Genomic DNA, 24,697 nt, shown 5'->3' with positions numbered 1-24,697 from the left:
TACTGGTAAGGTATTGTGGGCGTACTCCACCATAGACAATTGTTGGCTCCAGGAGGAAGGATTCTTGGAGACCAAACATCGCAACACCCTTTCCAAATCTTGGTTGGCTCTCTCGGTTTGACCATTGCTCTGGGGGTGAAACCCTGAGGACAGACTTACAGTCGCTCCCAGTAGTCTACAGAATTCTCGCCAAAATTTAGCCACAAATTGGGGTCCCCTGTCGGAAACCACGTCTATCGGGAGGCCATGTAAACGAAAGACGTGGTCTACGACGGTCAACGCTGTCTCCTGTCTCCGCCTTCGAGAACCGGTCCACCACGGTTAAAACTACCGTGTTGCCCTGGGAGGGCGGGAGGGCGGTAATAAAATCTACAGCGATGTGGGACCAGGGTCTCGAAGGAACCGGCAGCGTTTGGAGTAACCCATCAGGGGGCCGATTGTAAGTCTTACCAGTGGCACAAACCGAGCAAGCCAAAACAAAACTGTGAATGTCGCGAGCCATAAGTGGCCACCAGAATCGTTGCTTGACTAAAAATCTAGTACGGTTAACCCCTGGATGGCAAGCTACATTCGAGCAATGTCCCCACTGGATAACGTTGGACCTTAATCCCTCTGGCACAAATAAACGGTTCGGTGGGCACGCGGGCGGAGGCGTTACCCCTTCTAAGGCCGTTCTGACCTTCGATTCGATCTCCCATGTGAGAGTGGAGACCACTAATGTCTCAGGAAAAATACACTCGGGAGTGGACGGGCGTTCGGATTGGTCAGAAATACGCAACAAAGAATCGGGCTTGATATTTTTGGAACCCGGGCGGTACGAGATAGTAAAGTCAAAGCGTCCGAAAAAAAGTGCCCACCGAGCCTGCCTGGAGTTCAACCTCTTGGCGGTGCTAGTGTACTCTAAATTCTTGTGGTCAGTCCATACTATAAAAGGATCCCCCGATCCCTCTAACCAGTGTCGCCATTCCTCCAATGCCAACAATTCTCGGTTACCAATATCGTAATTTCGTTCTGCCGGAGATAAACGATATGAAAAATACGCGCAAGGGTGGACCTTGTCGTCTAAGGGAGAACGTTGAGATAACACCGCTCCTACCCCCACCTCTGATGCGTCGACCTCCACCACGAACTGACGTGTAGGGTCAGGGGTAATCAGAATAGGAGCTGAAATGAAACGGCTCTTCAGTTTGGCAAACACAGCCTCAGCTGTGTCTGACCACCTGAACGCAGTCTTGGCGGAGGTCAAGGCGGTCAGAGGTGCGGCTAATTGGCTGAAGTTGTGAATGAAACGGCGGTAGAAGTTAGCGAACCCCAGAAACCTCTGTAGGGCCTTACGGGAATCTGGGCTTGGCCATTCTACCACAGCCTTAACCTTCTCGGGATCCATGCGTATTCCCTCAGTCGACACGATATACCCCAAAAATGGAATTGACTATGCATGAAATTCGCATTTCTCCGCCTTGACAAAAAGCCCATTCTCTAGCAACCTCTGAAGCACTCGTTGGACGTGCTGCACATGTTCCTGGAGAGAAGAAGAAAAAATCAATATGTCGTCCAGGTAGACATAAATGAACTGATCGATCATATCTCGCAGCACGTCGTTGACGAGTGCCTGGAAGACCGCTGGGGAGTTGGAGAGCCCGAAGGGCATAACCAAATATTCAAAGTGCCCTCTGGGGGTGTTAAATGCGGTCTTCCATTTATCCCCCTCCCTGATCCGAACCAAATGATACGCATTGCGTAAGTCCAGTTTTGTGAAAATTGACGCTCCCTGCAACCTCTCGAAGGCCGAAGACATCAACGGCAAAGGATAAGTATTCTTTACCGTGATGTTGTTCAGTCCCCGGTAATCAATACAAGGTCGCAGAGATCCGTCCTTCTTTCCCACAAAAAAGAACCCCGCCCCCGCAGGAGAAGAGGAAGGGCGGATGAATTTAGAAGCTAGAGAATCAGAAATATATTTCTCCATAGCCTCCCTCTCTGGAACAGAAAGTGAATAGAGTTTGCCCTTAGGCGGAGACTTACCTGATAGTAAATCTATGGCACAGTCGTAAGGACGATGCGGAGGAAGAGAAGCAGCCCGAGACTTACTGAACACTTTCTTCAGATGGAGGTACTCAGCGGGTACGTTAGACAAATCCACCGCCTCCTCCTGCAACACAGACACAGACACATACGGACAGGCAGACACTAGACAAGACTCATGACATCTTTTACACCAAGACAAAATGGAGTTAGAGTGCCAGTCAATGCTAGGGTTGTGGAGGAGGAGCCAAGGGTGTCCGAGGACAATGGGTGCCAGGGGAGAGTCAGGGATGTGAAAAGAGATGGTCTTGGAGTGATTGCCAGAGGTGATGAGTGTAATGTCTTCAGTGATGTATGATATGATGGGAAGTTGCTGACCAGTGAGGGCGTGAACCGTGATGTGGTGCGGAAGCGGTCTGAGGGGAATGTGGAGCTTGTGGGCTAATGTGCTGTCCATGAAGTTACCTTCTGCCCCAGAATCCAGTAGTGCCTGACAGTGATGTGTCTGTGCTGACCACCGCAGCCATACCGGGAGGAGCGTAGAAGATGATGGTGATGATGATGATAAGGTCTTCTCGGCGGAGATCCCACCCGATAGTAGCCTCATACGTACTACCGGGCCTGGCCTTTTACCGGACAGGCATGGGCTTGATGTCCGGCTCCCCCGCAGTAAAGGCATAGGCCCAGGGACCTCCGCCTCTCCTTCTCCTCCCGGGAAAGCCGAGCTCGCCCTACCTCCATGGGCTCGTGATCGTAGACGGGGCTGGCCACGTCCCCGCCGCTGAACCGCACGTCTGCCGGTCCCCTGGATGGGGTGTTGAGTAGCCCCCTCCTCTCCATCCGTGCCAGACGTGCTTCGACCCGAAGGGCCAGCTCAATAAGTCCATTGAGCGACGGGGGAAGGTCCAGGGCGTAGATCTCCCTCTGGACGCGGTCAGCCAGCCCATGCAGGAACATGTCCCACTGCGCCTCCTCGTTCCAATGGCACTCCACCGCCAGGGTCCGGAACTCGATGGAATAGTCCGAGACGGATCTCTCGTGCTGGCGTAACTCCGCCAGCTTCCTGGTCGCCTCCCATCCTGCGGCGGCCCGATCAAAGACCCGTCTCATCTCGGCGGAGAGCGCCTGGAACGAGGCGCAGCATGGGTCCTGGTTCTCCCACACCGCTGTTCCCCACAATGCCGCCCTCCCAGAAAGCAGGGTCAGAACAAAGGCCACCTTGGCCCTCTCACTGGCGAAAGTTCTAGGCTGGAGGGCAAAATGCATATCACAACGGTTAAGGAAAGCTCTACAATAGTCGGGCTCACCCGAGTACGCTTCCGGAATCGGGAGGCGTGGTTCCGGCTGGGAGGGGGCCTCCGATGGTGCTGGTGGAACAGGCGGTGTGAGTGGCGCAGTGGGAGCTCGTAATAGCTGGAACTGCTGGGTGAGCTCGGACACCTGCGTCACTAAAGCCTGAACCGCGCGACCAGTGTCGTTAAGAGTCCTCTCCTGGGAGTCCATCCTCCGAACACTGGCGCTGAGGAAATCTTCGAGGGAGGAAGGTTGATTACTTGCTACCTCCATGTTGGTCAGATCAATCTGTGACGCTAACAATGGAGGACAGGAGGCAGATGCAAGTAAAGATAGTTTATTGACAGGAGGTGTGATGGATGAATGCTGGTGAGTGACGCAGGAACCACGATGGCAGCACAGACAGGTGAGTAGGTGATTTGAGTGCGTTGGTAGCGATGACGGTGGTGGTAGATCGGTGATCTGCGGTGATAGTCCGTGAGTGACTGTGATAATCCAAAGGAGACCGAAACAGGAAACAGGGCAAGGACAGGAACACAGGAGCACGAACAGACATCAACACGAGGACCTCAAACAACGATCTGACAAACAGGAGACGAAAGACAGGGCGTTAAATAGGCGGTTGGGATGAGATGCACCTGCCGCTGATCAGGCGATCAGACCACATGAACCAATCAACATGACATAACATGGCTACAGCTGGAGACGGTGCATTCACGAACCGTGACAGAATGTGTGTCCCTTTTTTATCTATGGGGTCGCTGTTCATTGTGGTTGCTTGCTTCTAGCCTCAGCAATATCCATCCTGTGGTTCCAGTGTCTGGTGCTGTCCTGAAGATTGTGGCTATCCTCGAACCTCCCTCTACGCTCGCTAATGTTGCCTGAAGGGCCTTAACTATATTTTATCACATTGCAGTGTGTGTTACCTCTGGTATCTGTGATGTTGGTGGTCATTCTTGGTGCTTTATTTCTAGCTTTTGGCTTATCCACTTTGGGGTTCTGGGCCCAGTGCTGCTGTGAAGACTGCCTTGGTTATGCCGGAATCTCCGTCAACGTTTGCTGCCTAGAGTATTGTTCCCCTGTGGGTCTGATGACTGCCGTGACCCTCTGGATGTGTCTGCTCAACTGTTGAGGGGAGGACAGCTGCAGTGAACTACCTAGAAGCCTCCAGTCACTGAAACCTGACCTCTTTAAAGGGTTTTAGAGACTTGATCTTAGAGGACTTTCCTTTACATTAGTATTTAGTGCTTACTGGCCCATTAATAGTGCATTTTGTATTTCAACTTTGAATGTCTGTTGTGTTTCTGTGGCTGGGACAGTCAGTTATTTAACATTGGTAACTAGGTGACAACTGTACCTCTTTATCACGTCTGGGTGTCGTCTGAATTTGTCCCTGGATGTTTTAATGTAGCGGCTCGTTCTTACCTACCTGTGAAAGGTATTGATTTCATCATGGGAAATGATATAGCTGGAGGCAAAGTAATGCCAGTTGTGCATGTTACTAATTCTCCATTTACTGATCAACAACCTGATGTGCTTGCACAACATTTTTCAAGAGTTTTTGGTTCTAGTGTAGTTGCAACACGCGCTCAGGAAAAAAAAGTATTTTTTCCCCAGAGATGTTTGAGAAAAACTTTCTGAAGGTTCGGATGTTAACCCAATCAAAAAGTCTGTTTGTCCAGATCCTGACGTATTTTTGCCTATTTCGTGTGATGTTCTTATTGAAGCTCAGAAAAGTGATCTTACGTCAGAGAAGTGTCGTCTCAGTGCTGACAGTGAAGTGTCACCATCACATGGTGGATCAGCACCTAGAAAGGACCTCTATTGCCCTGAGAGACAGCGGAGACCAGGACAACTAGAGCCCCAGATACAGATCCCCTGTAAAGACCTTGTCTCAGAGGACCACCAGGACAAGACCACAGGAAACAGATGATTCTTCTGCACAATCTGACTTTGCTGCAGCCTGGAATTGAACTACTGGTTTCGTCTGGTCAGAGGAGAACTGGCCCCCCAACTGAGCCTGGTTTCTCCCAAGGTTTTTTCCTCCATTCTGTCACCGATGGAGTTTCGGTTCCTTGCCGCTGTCGCCTCTGGCTTGCTTAGTTGGGGTCACTTCATCAACAGCGATATCGTTGACTTGATTGCAAATAAATGCACAGACACTATTTAACTGAACAGAGATGACATAACTAAATTTAATGATGAACTGCCTTTAACTCTCATTTTGCATTATTGACACACTGTTTTCCTTATGAATGTTGTTCAGTTGCTTTGACGCAATGTATTTTGTTTAAAGCGCTGTATAAATAAAGTTGACTTTGACTTTGACATAACCATCAGTTTTATTGGAACAACACTGTGTTAATGCGTAAATGGAATGCTCGTTTATCGAGTGTTAAAAATTCAGATGATTGGAATGTGGTCCATCAGAGTGTGGTACCCTCGAAAGTTTGACAGGATATTTTGAGTCTGGCACATGATCATCCTTGGTCTGGGCACCTTGGTATAAATAAAATGTACAATAGGGTGCTCCAACACTTCTTTTGGCCTGGGTTGAAAGCTGATGTGTAGAACTTGCCATACATGTCAAGTGGTAGGAAAGCCCAATCAGACTGTGTCACCAGCTCCACTTCGTCCTATTCCGACTGTAGGTGAACCATTTGAATGCGTCCTTTGTAAATTGCATTGGTCCACTTCCACAAACTAAGTATACTTTCAGTATATTTTAACAATTATGTGTACTGTCACACGATTTCTGGAAGCAATACCTTTAGGGAATATAACTGCCAAATCCATCACCAAAAACATTCGGATTGCCGAAAATTGTTCAAATGGATAAAGGTATTAATTTCTTGTCTAAAATATTCCGAAATGTGTTGAAAGCTTTGAGTGTCACATGTCACCTCCAGTGCCTATCATCCAGAATCGCAGGGGGCTCTGGAGTGGTGGCATCAGACACTGAAATCTAGTTTGTGAAAATATTGCCTGGAGGTGGGAAATGAGTGGGATGATCGAGTCCCTTTGGTTTTATTTGCTCTGCGTGAAATGCGACAAGAGTCACTTGGTTTTAGTCCGTCTGAATTGGTCTTTGGACATAATGTACGGGGTCCTTTTAAAAGTAGTGAATTTTTTTTTTGCTACCGGCTAGACTGAGAAACGTAATGTGCTCTCTTTTGTTTCTCGTACTCGTAAACTATTGCGAACGGCTTATGCTGTTGCGAGAGAAGCTCTTTCTCTCGCAAAAGAAAACAAAGTGTTTTGACAAGCGAGCGGTTGTGTGGAAGTTTGTGCCTGGAGAAAGAGTATTAGGTATATGAGGTAATATAACTGAGGTATATTAAAATGCTCATTTTAATATACCTGCCATACATTGTCAATTTGTATATTGTCAATCCTTACCCACCTATTTGTATTTTTTATTCCTTATTGTGTTTTTTGTTCTGTCGCTGTTATGTTGCACTGCGGAGCTCTGTCACGAAAACAAATTCCTCGTATGTGTGAACATACCTGGCAATAAAGCTCATTCTGATTCTGATTCTGATTAGTGCTGCTTCCTTCACCTGGTTCTGCTCTAGCTGCACGATTTGCAGGTCCTTATGTGATTTAAGAGTAAGCTGAGTAACACTGATTATATAGTCCATACCCCTGAACGACGGCAGAAGATACGTTTGTGTCATGTAAATATGTTGAAACCATATGTAACCCGAATGGAGAAAACTGATGAGGTGAGTAACTTGTCTAAGTTTGAGATACAGACTGTGTCAAACGTGAAACGAGTGTCTTTGATGAACCATAAAATGAATGCTGAGGATGTAGATGATGGGTTGAAGATATCCACGGAAATGTTAAATGGTGGTCACTTAAAGAATTCTGAGGTTTTAAGAGTTTTACCATCTCATTTATCTTATTTATCTAGTGACCAGCATCAGGATGTTATTGACTTGGTAGAAAGTTATCCTAACCTGTTTAGTGATGTTCCTTCTGGTACCTCTATCATCCAGCATGATACTGAGGTGGGTAATGCAGTTCCACTAAAACAGCATGCCTATCACTTTCCAGTAGGTAAAAGGGAGATCATGAAATGTGAAGTGAATTATCTGGTCCAGAATGGTTTTGCCAAAAAGAGTAATAGCCCTTGGAATTCATCATGCATTTTGGTACCTAAAGCTGACGGTTCATTCCGTTTTTGTACTGATTTTGCAAAGTGAATTTTGTTACTGTACCAGATGCATTTCCACTGCCTCACATAGAGGACTGTATTGACAATTTTGACACTGCTCGGTACATTACGAAACCTTTTAAAAGGCTATTGGCAGGTGCCATTGACTGAAAGTGCTTCTGACATTTCTGCCTTTGTGACTCCCGATTGTTTCTTACAATATACGCGGACTACGAAACGCACTACGAAATGCACCGTCAACCTTTCAAAGATTAATGTCTATGGTTTTGGGTGTTGTTCCAAACTGCAACATTTATCTTGATGACATAGTTATTTATTCTTCCACGTGGACTAAGGACATTTCTACCTTACACAATTGTCTTGTCGATTGACAGCTGCCTACTTAACGTTAAATTTGATGAAATGCGATTTTTGCAAAAGCCTCAGTCACATATTAAGGAAAACAGGTTGGAAATGGTCATGTACGTCTGGTAGATGCAAAGAGACTCTCTCTCCACTGCTTTCCATCTAAAAATCATGGATTTGATAACTGGTCTCTCCAAGCAATTGACACCATCTTTTTGGTTCGGGGGAACCTGACTACCCTGCCGGAATGTTCGCAGCTGGGTACATGATGGACACGTGGGAGAGGTGGCGGGTGGTGTGTCTGGTGGCTCTTTCCGCGGAGGACATTATATCTACCTATTCGGAACCATTATAACAGGTATGCTGCTGATCGGATTAGGCATTGCCCTGGTTTATCGAGGAATTCAGAAAACGGTGACAGCTGTCAAAGGCTTACAAGGCTGCCCATCATGATCGAAGCAGTGGGCAGAGTGGTCAGCATTGAGACTGAGACTATTAACTGCAATATGGATAACAACATGGAGATGAAATGCAAGATGGATAAAATCATGGAGAAGCTCACTGCTTTGGAAAAAGCAATTGGATCGATCGGAGACCAGAAATGGACAAATAGAATAGCCGTGGAATTGGAATGCGTTTACTCGCCCCAAGACCAAACAATTGCAATCTTATCTTCTTTCGGCTTCCCTCTAACAGCACTGGTCTCGGCCAAGGCCACTGCTGGAACAACAACAACAACCCTGGAAGAGCTCTGGAGCTCTGTCTTCCACCTGAACAAGGCTGTCTCCATGGCAACTTGCTCTGACGCTATCACAATCCGTGGACTGAGGCACCTAGATTGAATCGCAACTCTCCATGCCTACAAATACATGAACTCTAACACACACACAGATACAGATATACATTCACCCCCAACCTCCCCCCATCCCTCGCCTTCGCTGCTTTGTACCGCCAGTCTGTCAAGCGGGTCCGTGACCAGCGCTTTAATAGCTGCAGGGTAAGACGGCTGCTGCCTGCACTGGATTACCTCGACCCCCCCAATTTCCGTCCCCAGTTGCAAAGTCTTGTGTTTATGGTGTATGTGCTTTTGTTGCTGAGGTGTTTTTTCGGTTCCCATACTGTACTCCCAAAAGGAGCATAGTCTGGGTGTTGTTGTTTTTCTCCTCACTTCCCTAATGTTATGCTGTATTTCTTCCTTAATTTCCTGTCTTCCTGTTCTGTCTACCACATTGTATGTATGTTGTGTATGTATGGACAGGTTGATGGCTAATTTTGCTGGTACTTGTGACTAGTGACAATAAAGGGCTACTACTACTACTACTACAATGTTTAATAGGTAGCCAGTGCAGTGTTGACAGAACTGGGCTAATATGGTCATCCTATCTGGTTCTAGTAAAAACTCTAGCTGCTGCATTTTGAACCAGCTGGAGTTTGTTTATTAGGCATGCAGAACAACCACACTATAAAGCATTACAATAATCTAACCTTGAGGTCATGGATTAATACTTCTGCATTTGACATTAAGAGCGTAGGTCGTAATTTAGATATATTTTTGAGATTGAAAAATGCAGTTTTACAAATGCTAGAAATATGGATTTCTAGTGAACGAATGCTATCAAATAGCACACCTAGGTTCCTAACTGATGACAAAGAATTAACAGAGCAGCCACCAAGTCTTAGACAGTGTTCTAGGTTATTACATGCAAAGTTATTAGGTCCTCTAATTAACACCTCTGTTTTTTTTATATTAGTAGTATCCAGTGATTTTTCAGGCCTAAAGCCTCTATATAGCAGTTTAGAATATGGATGGATGGATGAAGTTTTTTTTTCTTTTTTTTTCACCCAGATAAATTAAAACCCACTCATTTGAACCAGTAAGTATTACTGTATTACTAAGAAATAAACATCATATATAAAACCTATTAATATATATTAAACAATCTCTAGATACATTGTCTGATATTGACAGTATGCCAATGTAGTGAAAGCCACTGGCTGGTGCAGAGAAGCACACAGAAATGCTGTTCCTCTAGTTGGCAGTATACTCTAAAAATGATTTTTTTTAGGAAAATGCCTCTTTTTCCAATAAATGGCAGCATAGACTTTTTAGATGGAGTTCAAATTTTATCTCACATCCTCATTTAAAATTTCTTTGCATTGGCATTATCAGCTAATACTTTGATGGGTCTTTTGTGGTCATTGTCTTTTTTTACTAGGAATTAAAATATGTACGAGTATGATTTTACACTGTAGTTTCAGTTGCTGGGAAAATAATAATAATAATAATAATAATAATAATAATAATAATAATAATAATAATAATAATAATTATTATTATTATTATTATTATTATTATTATTTTTACTATTATTATTATAAATTATAATAAACACTACTAACTGAGTTGTGTGAATAAAATATATATTTTTTCATAATTATTAGTATTTATTACCTCTCAAAATTGTACACAAATGATTTTACATATTTATCATTCATATACTGTAGGTCAAATCTATGGTGTAAAATGTAAAGTATGACATTTGCAGATGTTACTATAATATAAGTTTGAGACCCTGCCAAGTTTGTTGTCTCTTTTAGTGCCCTAGGTGTGTGGACCCCCTAATTACAAAAGGAAAACTGTAAAACCCCACCTCAGGTTTTGCTTGGTATTCTGTAGCTCTCTCTCTCACCAGAAGACACTTTTCTGGAGAATATAGTCCGTCCCTCTAATGGTGAGAAAAGCCTTTCACAATTTCTTACTGAAGTAATATTTTCCTCTGCAACATTACTGTCAACTCACTCCACGTGCTTTAGCTGTGCCTTTGGAGTTGATCATAATCACATATATAATCTTTCAGTTCTCTGGGTTTCATAAATCAGTTTATACTGTTGTATTCCAATGATTTCTTTCATATCTTTCATATGGGAATTCATGCAGTAAATTATCTGTTCATTGAGACTACATATAGTTTATCATCTTTTATAAATAATTATAAACCACTGTTATATACTAAACGGCGTATACATTTGTATGCAGTTTTAAGATTTAGGGTTGATTGATTTTGGAATAAAGAAAAAGTCAAAATACTTTCAACAAGTTTATTGCTGTAACTCACTTTTTCCTTTCAACTTTTCAGTTTGGACATTTTCTCATAGACAGACAGGTATACTAGCTGACGTTTTAATGTGATTCAGTCCCATCCATTCGTATGTGCTTCTGCTGCTGTTCATCACTGTTTGCTTTGACATATGTAGTTTTTAGATCAGTAGAAGTGATTTCTGTTATCTTTTAATTCACTCTCTGCATATTATGTTTTTTATTTGTTCAATTTTCTCATAGTTTCTAATAGAGATGTATGCTCTGCACTAAAGAGTGATAATGCCGTAAAATGATAAGCTATTTCTATAATCATGCCTGCTGGTGAAATCACATTATCGTACAAAATTATTTTTTTTTTTTTACATAACACCTGCCGCTATCCCTTTTCGTCCGAACCATTCTTCCAGTAAGCCATGTACGGGATCATGCAGAGCCAACCACTCGATCCTTCATGGCCTTTGCGAGGACGCGGATTAGCTCAGCATCTGGCTTTGGCCTCGGCACCTGAGGGGCAGGGCTGTTTCTGGCTCCTCGCCGTAATCACCCCAATCCTCTGTTTTTGATGCCACCAAGGACAATGAGTTGTCGACGATGTCATCGATGATGATGTCCTCCTCAGACATGCCAAATGAGACCAGAGGGCCACAGGTCCTCATTCACAAAGCACACCGGCATAAAAGGACGCAGGGAGGGTAGGGCATGCGGGCACTGAGCCGACCTGACACTGAATAATTAATATATTAGTCCGACCAGAAACCAGGCTCAGTCGTGGAGCCAGTTCTCCTCTGGCCAGATGAAATCAGCAGTTCAATTCCAGGCTGCAGCAAAGAGTGCAGAAGAATCATCTTTTTCCTGTATGAGGAAGGTCTTTACAGGGGATCTTTATCTGGGACTCATCTAGTTGTCATGGTCTCCTTTGTCTTTCAGGGGTGTAGAGGTCCTTTCTAGGTGCTGATCCACCATCTGGGCTGGATACATCCTGGATCTGGTGTCTATGGTGACCTCGGAATAATAGAGAAACTGACTAATATAAGCGTAGATGCTGTAAGGTCCAGGCACTCGGCCCAAGGAAGGTATCCGGTGCTGGATGAAGGTTTCCTGTGTGTTCGGTCTTTCAGAGCGTAGAGTTATTCAATTTAGATTAAACTCAAATCTGACTCCATTATTTATTTAATCTGATTCCATTTTAGTATGACCTCGAATTTAGGTTGGAATGCAAATTGGTTGTACGTCTGTTTCTAATTAGTAGGCCTATTCTTCTGACATTTGATTATTCTAGTTAAACTCTTTAGTTTATATTAACTTGTTCATTCGGGTGCTCATGTCTCTAACAAGGATTCAACGTAATTATTCTACTAGAGTCAATAATTACAGAGTAAAACAGAATAAAATCAAATGTAACAATTTATTATCAGTCAGGTAAATATGAATTCTGCCAATTACATATCCAATTGAAACACATCAAATCATATCAATACAAAACATCAAATTCTCAAAGATGAATCTAAAAGTAAAATATGCATACCTGACCTTAGAAAATACATAGTATGAAGTGAAGAGACACACAACACACTACGGGCTTTCTGGCTACAGAAATCGCCCTGATCCTTTTGCTGCAATCCTTTAAATACCTCAGACCAAGACAAACATCCCCCGAGATGAAGACAGAAACTAACAATTGGAATTTGATTAAGTCAGGTCCCAGACCAGGGTAGTTTACACCTCAATGGGAACAGAAGGTAATTTACATGGAAGACCCTGGAAAATGGCACTCCCATTACAATAATCAAATTATCTCTTTACTCTTAAGATCTGTATCAAAGGCAACCTGCAAGCGTAGACGGGAAAGGCTTATGTTCTCCCAAAAAGAGCACGAGCCCTCAGCAAGTGAGTGCCCATCTCCATCGTGCAAGAGCCCCTTGCATGAACCATACTCGTGGTGCAACATTTGGAACGCACTGAAAGTTTGCTCTTTGGAAATTGCTTTTTGCTCGGATGTTGGATACCTGCAGTTGGGAGAAACCAGGCTCAGTCGTGGAGCCAGTTCTCCTCTGGCCAGATGAAATCAGCAGTTCAATTCCAGGCTGCAGCAAAGAGTGCAGAAGAATCATCTTTTTCCTGAATGAGGAAGGTCTTTACAGGGGATCTTTATCTGGGACTCATCTGGTTGTCCTGGTCTCCTTTGTCTTTCAGGGGTGTAGAGGTCCTTTCTAGTTGCTGATCCACCATCTGGGCTGGATACATCCTGGATCTGGTGTCTATGGTGACCTCGGAATAATAGAGAAACTGACTAATATAAGCGTAGATGCCATTCTTCTGTAGCAAGTACATCGGGTTTTATGAGAATTGTTCCGGTTCTGGTTTACCTAATTTAATGCAGCCTGCCTAAAAATCCTTTAATTGATTTGGATATTAGAAGCGTATTAGTGTGTTAAACTAGATTTAAACTGCAAAAGCGTGTCTGCCTCCCGAACAGTGTTAAGTAGGTTATTCACAATCTTTCCTTAGAAAGCCACGTTTCTAGCATTTGTAAAACTGCATTTTTCCATCTCAAAAATATATCTAAATTACGGCCTATGCTCTCAATGTCAAATGCAGAAATGTTAATCCATGCTTTTATGACCTCAAGGTTAGATTATTGTAATGCTTTATTGGGTGGTTGTTCTGCACGCTTAGTAAACAAACTACAGCTAGTCCAAAATGCAGCAGCAAGAGTTCTTACTAGAACCAGGAAGTATGACCATATTAGCCCGGTCCTGTCAACACTGCACTGGCTCCCTATCAAGCATCGTATAGATTTTAAAATATTGCTTATTACCTATAAAGCCCTGAATGGTTTAGCACCTCAGTATTTGAATGAGCTCCTTTTACATTATAATCCTCTACGTCCGCTACATTCTCAAAACTCAGGCAATTTGATAATACCTAGAATATCAAAATCAACTGCGGGCGGCAGATCCTTTTCCTATTTGGCGCCTAAACTCTGGAATAACCTACCTAACATTGTTCGGGAGGCAGACACACTCTTGCAGTTTAAATCTAGATTAAAGACCCATCTCTTTAACCTGGCATACACATAACATACTAATATGCTTTTATTATCCAAATCCGTTAAAGGATTTTTAGGCTGCATTAATTAGGTAAACCGGAACCGGAAACACTTCCCATAACACCCTATGTACTTGCTACATCATTAGAAGAATGGCATCTACGCTAATATTTGTCTGTTTCTCTCTTGTTCCGAGGTCACCGTGGCCACCAGATCCAGTCTGTGTCCAGATCAGAGGGTCACTGCAGTCACCCGGATCCAGTATGTATCCAGACCAGATGCTGGATCAGCACCTAGAAAGGACCTCTACATCCCTTAAAGACAGCGGAGACCAGGACAACTAGAGCCCCAGATACAGATCCCCTGTAAAGACCTTGTCTCAAAGGAGCACCAGGACAAGACCACAGGAAACAGATGATTCTTCTGCACAATCTGACTTTGCTGCAGCCTGGAATTGAACTACTGGTTTCGTCTGGTCAGAGGAGAACTGGCCCCCCAACTGAGCCTGGTTTCTCCCAAGGTTTTTTTCTCCATTCTGTCACCGATGGAGTTTCGGTTCCTTGCCGCTGTCGCCTCTGGCTTGCTTAGTTGGGGACACTTCATCTACAGCGATATCGTTGACTTGATTGCAAATAAATGCACAGACACTATTTAATTGAACAGAGATGACATAACTGAATTCAATGATGAACTGCCTTTAACTATCATTTTTTCATTATTGACACTGTTTTCCTAATGAATGTTGTTCAGTTGCTTTGACGCAATGTATTTTGTTTAAAGCGCTATATAAATAAAGGTGACTTTGACTTTGACTTTGACTATTCCTGATAGGGCAATATGCTAAATAGGAAAATGATCTGCTGCCCGCAGTTAATTTTGATATTCTAGGTATTATCAAACTACCAGAGTTTTGAGAACACAGTGGATGTGGAGGACTATAATGTAACAAGAGCTTGTTCAAATACTGAGGTGCTAAACCATTCAGGGCTTTATAAGTAATGAGCAAGATTTTAAAATCTATATGAAGCTTAATAGGTAGCCAGTGCAGTGTTGATAGAAATGGGCTAATATGGTCATACTGTACTTCCTGGTTATAGTAAGAACTCTAGTTGCTGCATTTTTGACTAGCTGGAGTTTGTTTATTAAACTGTTAACCTGCACCCAGATGTAGGCATCCTCCCCGTGTTCGCACGTGTCAATATTTACGAATAGATTAAATGAAACGGGACAAATTTAATCTTGACAAACTATATATCATCTATCATAAAGATCTAAGCCTCAAGCATAGACGACAGATCGCTGTTTTTCAATGGAAAGCTTATAAAAAGATATATTTGCTAAATTTGAGTAAGCAGTACACATCGAAACATGAAGAATGAAAACGCAGTACATACCAGAGTCGTCATAATAACGAGTCATAAACACATCCACAGCTGTAAATCATGATTTTGATGGTTAAAAATTCAAAGATGCTGGAAACTGAAGAATCTGCAGGACTTTAAAATTTTTTCTGAAGAACAGTTCTCAGTTTAACTGTTCAGAACAAACAAGGGACTGATGCACAACCATCACAAAACAGAAAGACAGTCGTGGATCATCCAGGTGACCACACACAGTATTAAGAACCAAGGGTTCCCAAACTTTTGAATAGGGTTATTTTATTAATTTCAGCATTTTGTATGTGTGTGTGTGTGTGTGTGTTGTGGACTAAATGTAAACATCTTTTATGTACAATATCTTAATCAGGACAGAACTAAATAAAAAATTATTCACATTTTCACAGGGTTCCCAAACTTTCGCATGCCACTGTTTTTTTGCAGTTTTACAAATGCTAGAAATGTGGCTTTCTAAGGAAAGATTGCTATCAAATAGCACACCTACTGTAGGTTCCTGTCACAGTTCATGAATGCACCGTTTCCTGCTCGTCTCATGTTACGTCATGTTGATTGTTTCATGTGGGTGTTATCTCTGATCATCTGATCAGCGGCAGCTCCAGCTCATTCCACCAGCCTACTTAATGCCCTGTCTTTCATCTCTTGTTTGTCAGATCGTTGTTTGAGGTCCTCCGTGATTCTTGTCTGTGTTCCCTCTGCTCAGCTATGTTTGTGTCTTGTTCCTGTTCGGTCGCTATTGGAATTAGCAGTCATCATACGGATCCCTCACCATCACCCACCTGTGCACTCAATCACCTCCTCACCAGTCTGTGCTGCCATCGAGGTCCCTGCGTCACCCACCATCAACCCAGCCTGGCAATACTTCTCTAATAAACATCATTTACTTGTAGCTGCTTCCTGTCCTTAATTCGAACGTGACAGAACGATCTGACCACCCATGGAAGCAGCGAGTAACCCATCATCGGCGTTGGAAGAGTTCCTCAGCGCCAGTGCTCGAAGGATGGACTCCCAGGAACGGAATCTTAATGAGACTGGTCGCGCTGTTCAGGTTTTGGTGGGGCAGGTGTCCGAGCTCACCCAGCAATTACAGCTTCTGCGAGCCCCCACTGCGCCGCTCACACCGCCCGTTCCTCCCACACCATCGGAGACCCCCTCCCAGCCAGAACCACGCCTTCCTATTCCGGAAACCTACTCGGGTGAGCCGAATTTCTGTAGAGCTTTCTTCACAGGATGCGATATGCACTTCTCTCTTCAACCCAGGACCTTCTCCAATGAGCAAGCCAAGGTGTCATTCGTGTTGACACTGCTCACTGGGAGGGCGGCATTATGGGGAACGGCGGTGTGGGAGAATCAATATCAATGCTGCGCCTCGTTCCAAACACTCTCCGCTGAGATGAAGCGGGTCTTTGATCGAGCCGTCGCCGGGAGAGAGGCGGCTAGGAAGCTAGCCGAATTATGTCAAGGAGAGAGATCAGTTTCAGACTTTTCTATCGAGATCCGCACCCTGGCAGTGGAGTGTCAATGGAACGAGGAGGCGCAGTGGGACATGTTCCTGCATGGGCTGGCTGACCGCGTCCAGAGGGAGATCTACACCCTGGACCTTCCGACCTCACTCAGTGGGCTCATTGAGCTGCCACTGAGGGTAGATGCACAACTAACACGAGTAGAATGACGTAACCTACCCAGTCCCACACCGAGAGCCACTACGGATTTTCGAGCTAGCAGCGGGGACGCGGTCAGCCCCTCCTACGATCACAAGCCCATGCAGGTAGGGCGAGCTCGGCTTTCCCGGGAGGAGAAGGAGAGGCGGAGGTCCCTGGGTCTGTGTCTCTACTGCGGGGGGACCAGTAATCACGCCTACATCTGTCCGGTAAAAGGCCAAGCCCGGTACTAAGTATGAGGCTACTATCGGGTGGGATCTCCACCGAGAAGACCTCATCATCATCTACGCTCCTCCCGGTAAGACTAAGATGGTCAGCACGTCTTCACGATTGTTAAACACATCTGGACTCCTGGGCTGAAGGTAATTTCATGGACTTTGCACTCGCACGCAGACTTCAAATTCCCCTCAGACTCCTCACTCACCAGATCATGGTTCACGCCCTCAATGGACAGAGACTGCCAGTCATCTCACACATCACTGAAAACATTACCCTCATCACATCAGGCAACCACTCAGAAATCATCTCATTCTACATCCTTGACTCTCCCCTTTCACCTATAGTACTTGGTCATCCCTGGCTCCTCCGTCACAACCCCAAAATAGACTGGCAATTGCATTCCATCCTGGCCTGGAGTAACAAGTGTCATGAGTCTTGTTTAGTGTCTGCTTGTCCGTCTGTTTCTATGTCTGTGTTTCAGGAGGACGCAGTGGATTTGTCTAACGTGTCCGCGGAGTACCTCCACCTGAAGGAAGTGTTCTGTAAGTCTCGTGCTGCTTCTCTCCCTCCGCATCGTCCCTATGACTGTGCCATAGATTTACTGTCAGGTAAGTCTCCGCCTAAAGGCAAATTATATTCACTTTCTGTCCCAGAAAGGGAGGCTATGGAGAAATATATTTCTGATTCTCTAGCTTCGAATTTCATCCGCCCTTCCTCTTCTCCAGCGGGGGCGGGGTTCTTTTTTGTGGGGAAGAAAGACGGATTGCTGCGACCTTGTATTGATTACCGGGGACTGAACAACATCACGGTAAAGAATACTTACCCTTTGCCGTTGATGTCTTCAGCCTTCGAGAGGTTGCAGGGAGCGTTGATCTTCACGAAATTGGACTTACGTAATGCTTATCATTTGGTCCGTATCAGGGAGGGGGATGAATGGAAGACCACTTTCTACACCCCCAGGGGGCACTTTGAATACTTGGTCGTGCCCTTTGGGCCTGACACCTTAAACTTCCTCCAGCGTACAGGAGAATTCATCCCGCCTTTCATGTATCTAAAACAAAGCCTGTATTTCATTCTCCGATTATTCCACCTGTCCCGATCCCCCCCACAAATCCCCCCCGCCCCGCTGCAACTCGTAGATGGGGAACCTACTTATTCGGTCAATCGTATTCTGGACTCAAGACGGAGAAGATGCGAATTTCAGTACTTGGTGGACTGGGAGGGTTACGGTCTGGAGGACAGAAGTTGGGTGCCTGCTAGAGACATCCTGGATCACTCTCTTAACGATGATTACAATCGACAGGTAAGGGCGTCTGGGGATGCCAGGAGGCGTCTTTAGGAGGAGGGGTACTGTCACGATTCATGAATGCACCGTTTGCTGCTCGTCTCATGTTACGTCATGTTGATTGTTTCATGTGGGTGTTATCTCTGATCATCTGATCAGCGGCAGCTGCAGCTCATTCCACCAGCCTACTTAATGCCCTGTCTTTCGTCTCTTGTTTGTCAGATCGTTGTTTGAGGTCCTCCGTGATTCTTGTCTGTGTTCCATCTGCTCAGCTACGTTTGTGTCTTGTTCCTGTTCGGTCGCTATTGGAATTACCAGTCATCATACGGATCCCTCACCATCACCACATGTGCACTCAATCCCCTCCTCACCAGTCTGTGCTGCCATCAAGGTCCCTGCGTCACCCACCATCAACCCAGCCTGGCAATACTTCTCTAATAAACATCAATTAATTGACAGAGCAGCCATCAAGTCTTAGAGAGCGTTCTAGGTTATTACATACAGAGTTCTATAGAGAAAAATGGTATATGTGAGGATTTCCAGTCAGGATTTAGACCGTATCATAATACTGAGACTGCTCTCCTTAGAGTTACAAATTATCTGCTCTTATCATCTGATCGTGGTTGTATCTCTCTATTAGTTTTATTGGATCTTAGTGCTGCGTTTGACACAATTGACCACAACATTCTTTTGCATAGACTTGAACACTTTGTTGGCATTAATGGAAGTGCATTAGCATGGTTTAAATCGTACTTATATGACCACCATCAGTTCGTAGCAGTGAATGAAGATGTATCATATCGATCACAAGTGCAGTATGGAGTACCTCAAGGCTCAGTACTAGGGCCGCTACTCTTCACGCTTTATATGTTACGCTTTATATGTTACCCTTTATATGTTACACACCAATTTGAAAAACTAATGGAATGCATAGTCAATATAAAAAACTGGATGACGAGTAATTTCTTACTGCTAAATTCTGAAAAAACAGATGTGTTAATTATAGGACCTAAAAACTCTGCATGTAATAACCTAGAACCCTGTCAAGTCTAAGACTTGATGGTTGCTCTGTCAATTCTTCGTCATCTGTTAGGAACCTAGGTGTGCTATTTGATCGCAATATTTCCTTAGAAAGCCACGTTTCTAGCATTTGTAAAACTGCATTTTTCCATCTCAAAAATATATCTAAATTTAGGCCAATGCTCTCAATGTCAAATGCAGAAAAGGTATTTGATCGCAATCTTTCCTTAGAAAGCCACGTTTCTAGCATTTGTAAAACTGCATTTCTCCATCTTAAAAATATATCTAAATTACGGCCAATGCTCTCAATGTCAAATGCAGAAAAGTTAATCCATGCATTTATGACCTCAAAGTTAGATTATTGTAATGCTTTATTGGGTGGTTGTTCTGCACGCTTAGTAAACAAACTACAGCTAGTCCAAAATGCAGCAGCAAGAGTTCTTACTAGAACCAGGAAGTATGACCATATTAGCCCGGTCCTGTCAACACTGCACTGGCTCCCTATCAAACATCGTATAGATTTTAAAATATTGCTTATTACTTATAAAGCCCTGAATGGTTTAGCACCTCAGTATTTGAATGAGCTCCTTTTACGTTATAATGCTCTACGTCCGCTATGTTCTCAAAACTCAGGCAATTTGATAATACCTAGAATATCAAAATCAACTGCGGGCGGCAGATCCTTTTCCTATTTGGCGCCTAAACTCTGCAATAACCTACCTAACATTGTTCGGTAGGCATACACACTCTTGCATTTTAAATCTAGATTAAAGACCCATCTCTTTAACCTGGCTTACACATAGCATACTAATATGCTTTTAATATCCAAATCCATTAAAGGATTTTTAGGCTGCATTAATTAGGTAAACCGGAACCGGGAACACTTCCCATAACACCCGATGTACTTGCTACATCATTAGAAGAATGGCATCTATGCTAATATTAGTCTGTTTCTCTCTTATTCCGAGGTCACCGTAGCCATCAGATCCAGTCTGTATCCAGATCAGAGGGTCACTGCAGTCACCTGGATCCAGTACGTATCCAGACCAGATGGTGGATCAGCACCTAGAAAGGACCTCTACAGCCCTGAAAGACAGCGGAGACCAGGACAACTAGAACCCCAGATACAGATCCCCTGTAAAGACCTTGTCTCAGAGGACAACCAGGACAAGACCACAGGAAACAGATGATTCTTCTGCACAATCTGACTTTGCTGCAGCCTGGAATTGAACTACTGTTTTCGTCTGGTCAGAGGAGAACTGGCCCCCCAACTGAGCCTGGTTTCTCCCAAGGTTTTTTTCTCCATTCTGTCACCGATGGAGTTTCGGTTCCTTGCCGCTGTCGCCTCTGGCTTGCTTAGTTGGGGTCACTTCATCTACAGCGATATCGTTGACTTGATTGCAAATAAATGCACAGACACTATTTAAACTGAACAGAGATGACATCACTGAATTCAATGAACTGCCTATCATTTTGAATTATTGACACACTGTTTTCCTAATGAATGTTGTTCGCAATGTATTTTGTTTAAAGTGATATATAAATAAAGGTGACTTGACTTGACTTGACTATAGAGTCCTATAATTAACATCTCTGTTCTTTCAGAATTTAGCAGCAAGAAATTACTCATCATCCAGTTTTTTTATATCGACTATGCGTTCTGTTAGTTTTTCAAATTGGCATGTTTATATAGAGCTGAATATCATCAGCATTACAGTGAATGCACTTCAATTAATGCCAACAAAGTTTTCTAGTCTATGCAAAAGAATGCTGCGTTCAATAGTTTTGCATGCAGGGCTAAAATCCAATAGCATTAATAGAGATATACCAATCTCAGTACTATGATACGGCCTAAATCCTGACTGGAAATCCTCAGAGATACTATTTTTCAGTAAGAAGGAAAGAAGGAATATAATTGTGAGGATGCTACCTTGTCTATTATCTTGGACAGAAAAGGGAGATTAGAGATCTGTCTGTAATTAACTAGTTCTTTGGGTTGATGACTTTCTTTTTTTGATGAGAGGCTTAATAACAGCCAGTTTGAAGTTTTCGGGGACATATCCTAATGACAATGAGGAATTAATAATAGTCAAAAGATGATCTATGACTTCTGGATGCACCTCTTTTAGGAGCTTATTTATTTAATTGGGTCTAACATGTTGTTGGTTTAGATGATTTAACAAGTTTATACAATTCTTCCTCTCCTATAGAAGAGAATGAGTGGAACTGTTCCTCAGGATATACTGATATAGAGATCTATATTGTCTGATGTGTTACTGTAGCTGACGAATGAATAGTTAAAAATTTTTCTCTAATAGTATCGATCTTAGAAGTAAAGTAGTTCATAAAGTCAGTTCTGCTGTGCTGTTTGGAAAATGACAACACTTGTTGATGCTTTATTTTTCCTTAATTTAGCCAATGTATTGAACAAATAGCTAGGGTTATGTTGGTTTTCTTCTAAAATATACGAAAAGTAATCAGATTTTAATGCTTTTCTGTAGAATAGATTACTTTCCCGGCAAGTAATACGAAGTACCTCTAGTTTTGTTTTCCTCCAGCTGTGCTCCATTTTCCAGGCTGCTCTCTTTAGGGTGCGAGTGTGCTCATTATACCATGGTATCAGACTTTTTTCCTTAATCTCCCTTAAGCGTAAAGTAGCAACTGTTTTTAAAATGCTAGAAAAGAGAGAGTCCATACTTTTTGTTGCATCATCAAGTTGTTCTGAGGTTTTGGATATGCTAAGGAATTGGGATACATCAGGAAGATTACTTACAAAATCTTTTGAGATAGAAGTGATGGTTCAACCATACGAAGTAGAATGTACAGTTTTAGCTATATGAAGTTTGCACAAAACTAAATAATGATCTGAGAAATCATCGCTTAGCTGCATAATTTCAACACAATCAATATCAATTCCATGTCACAGTATTAAATCTAGAGTATGATTTCGACAGTGAGTAGGTCCTGAGATGTGTTGTCTAACCCAAATAGAGTTCAGAATGTCTATAAATGCTGATCCCAATGCATCTTTTTCATTATCAACATGGATATTAAAATCATCAACAATTAAAACTTTATCTACAGCCAGCACTAACTTGGATATAAAATCAGCAAACTCTTTAATAAAGTCTGTATGTTGCCCTGGTGGACTGTATACAGTAGCCAATACAAACAACACAGGGAATTTATCATTAACACTTGTTATATGAATGTTATATGAAGCACCATTACTTCAAATGAGTTATACTTGAAGCCTGCCCTCTGAGAAATACTGAAAATATTTTTATAAATTGTAGCAACATCTCCTTTACCTTTTGGACGTGGCTCATGTTTATAAAAGTAATCTTTCATCAATTAACAATTACATTAGAATTACAACTACATTAGAATTAACTCAAATGATATATAGGGAATTTTAATAATTAATCAGGAATATGATTAATATATATATATATATATATATATAGATATATATATATCTCATATGACCGTTACATTAAAATTATTGAAGATGAAAAATAGGTCAATTGTATACATCAATAACTCATCACTGTAATTTACTCATTAATGTCAATATTCCATTCTTCATATCAATTATAGTGATATCTCTTACTGTAAATTACCGCAAATCAAACAGTGGTTTGTCCAGCAAACGGTCGTAAGATTAACTTATCAACTTTCAATAAAGTTATCACTTCTTATAATTCAAGGAAAAATATTCTCTGGCCATGAAAACATTATCCTATCATTATGAAATTTCGGTTACTAAAAGTAAAGAGCTTGTAGCTAAAGATCAGACATTTCATTGACTCGTGATGTGAGGCTTAGACAGAGGCAATAATGAATATATATTGTTTTTTAATTAATTGAACTTATAATACATCAAACTACAAATCACACAGAGTAAATACGCGTACGACAATACAGACAGTAAACTTTGTACAAGACATAACGGAATCCAAATGAGGGATAGAGAGAGAGAGAGAGAGAATGAGTGAGAGAGGATGAATGAGAGAATAGGCGTGATCACAGAATTACGCGCTCAGATATGCAAACTCACAGACAGTAACCCTTGAAAGACAACAACGAATCAAATCACCTTGAAAAGGTAATAGACAAACTTTAAGCAGCATTTAAATCTCCATAGAGAATGATACTTGCATGTGGTCACTTTGTAACTCGCCAGACTAGCGTGCGTGTGAGCGTGGTCCTTTGTAGCTAGGCGTGTTCTTTCGTGTCTTCCGGGGCTGCTGCGGAATCTGCTAAGTGATAGAAACACGACGTTACATTCATATGCAGAATTACACACATTTAAAGTTTGATTAACACATGATAAAACTGCAGATACTCCAATTTATATGGGGAAACATCTACTGCACAAAAGGCTATACTCAATACATTTAGAATACATTGAGAAAATAAAAGGGTACTATTCTCTTTTCTAAGAGTTAGCTTTCCTGTCCTGTTTGTTAGGTCATAAAGTTTTACGACCTGGTCAAGGGGGTAGGGTTACAACTCATGATTCTATTTGAGAACATTAAAATTAGGAGAAACATATCCAATTTACAAGTCAGCAACTTATAATCCTCGCATAAAAGGATTAACCACTTTATGCAACACACCATATATATTCAAAATACATATTATTAAGGACTTACATGTGGTGATTAGGTGTGTTTCCTATGATCGTCCTCTAGATGACAGTAATACCTAATAGAGTGAACAATTACCTAAAAGGGTCACAAAGAAGTGACAGGGAGCTAAGCTCATGTTAGAATTGTATGTTCTGATAATAAAGAGGCTACACGCCAGTTCAAACAATTTATTTGTTCAGAGTGTTTGATCAATAAACACTACATGGTACCAGGAGTGAACTGTCCTGTGATACAACAGAGATGGATGCTGTCAAACCCCCGCAATCGCTGAAACTCACCGGGAGTGTTGATAGCAGCTGGCGGACATTCAAGCAGCAATTCACGCTATATATGCAGGCTGTTGGTCTGGATGGTAAGGCGGATTCACGGAAAATAGCGTTGCTCTTGACTGTTGCTGGACCTCAGGCGATTGAAGTATACAATACTTTTACGTTCGCGGACGCTGCGGACAGAGAAAAATATGATGAGGTC

This window comes from Carassius carassius, chromosome 48 (assembly GCF_963082965.1).
Source record: "Carassius carassius chromosome 48, fCarCar2.1, whole genome shotgun sequence".
NCBI lineage: Eukaryota > Metazoa > Chordata > Actinopteri > Cypriniformes > Cyprinidae > Carassius > Carassius carassius.
Note: the sequence above shows the minus strand (reverse complement) of the source record.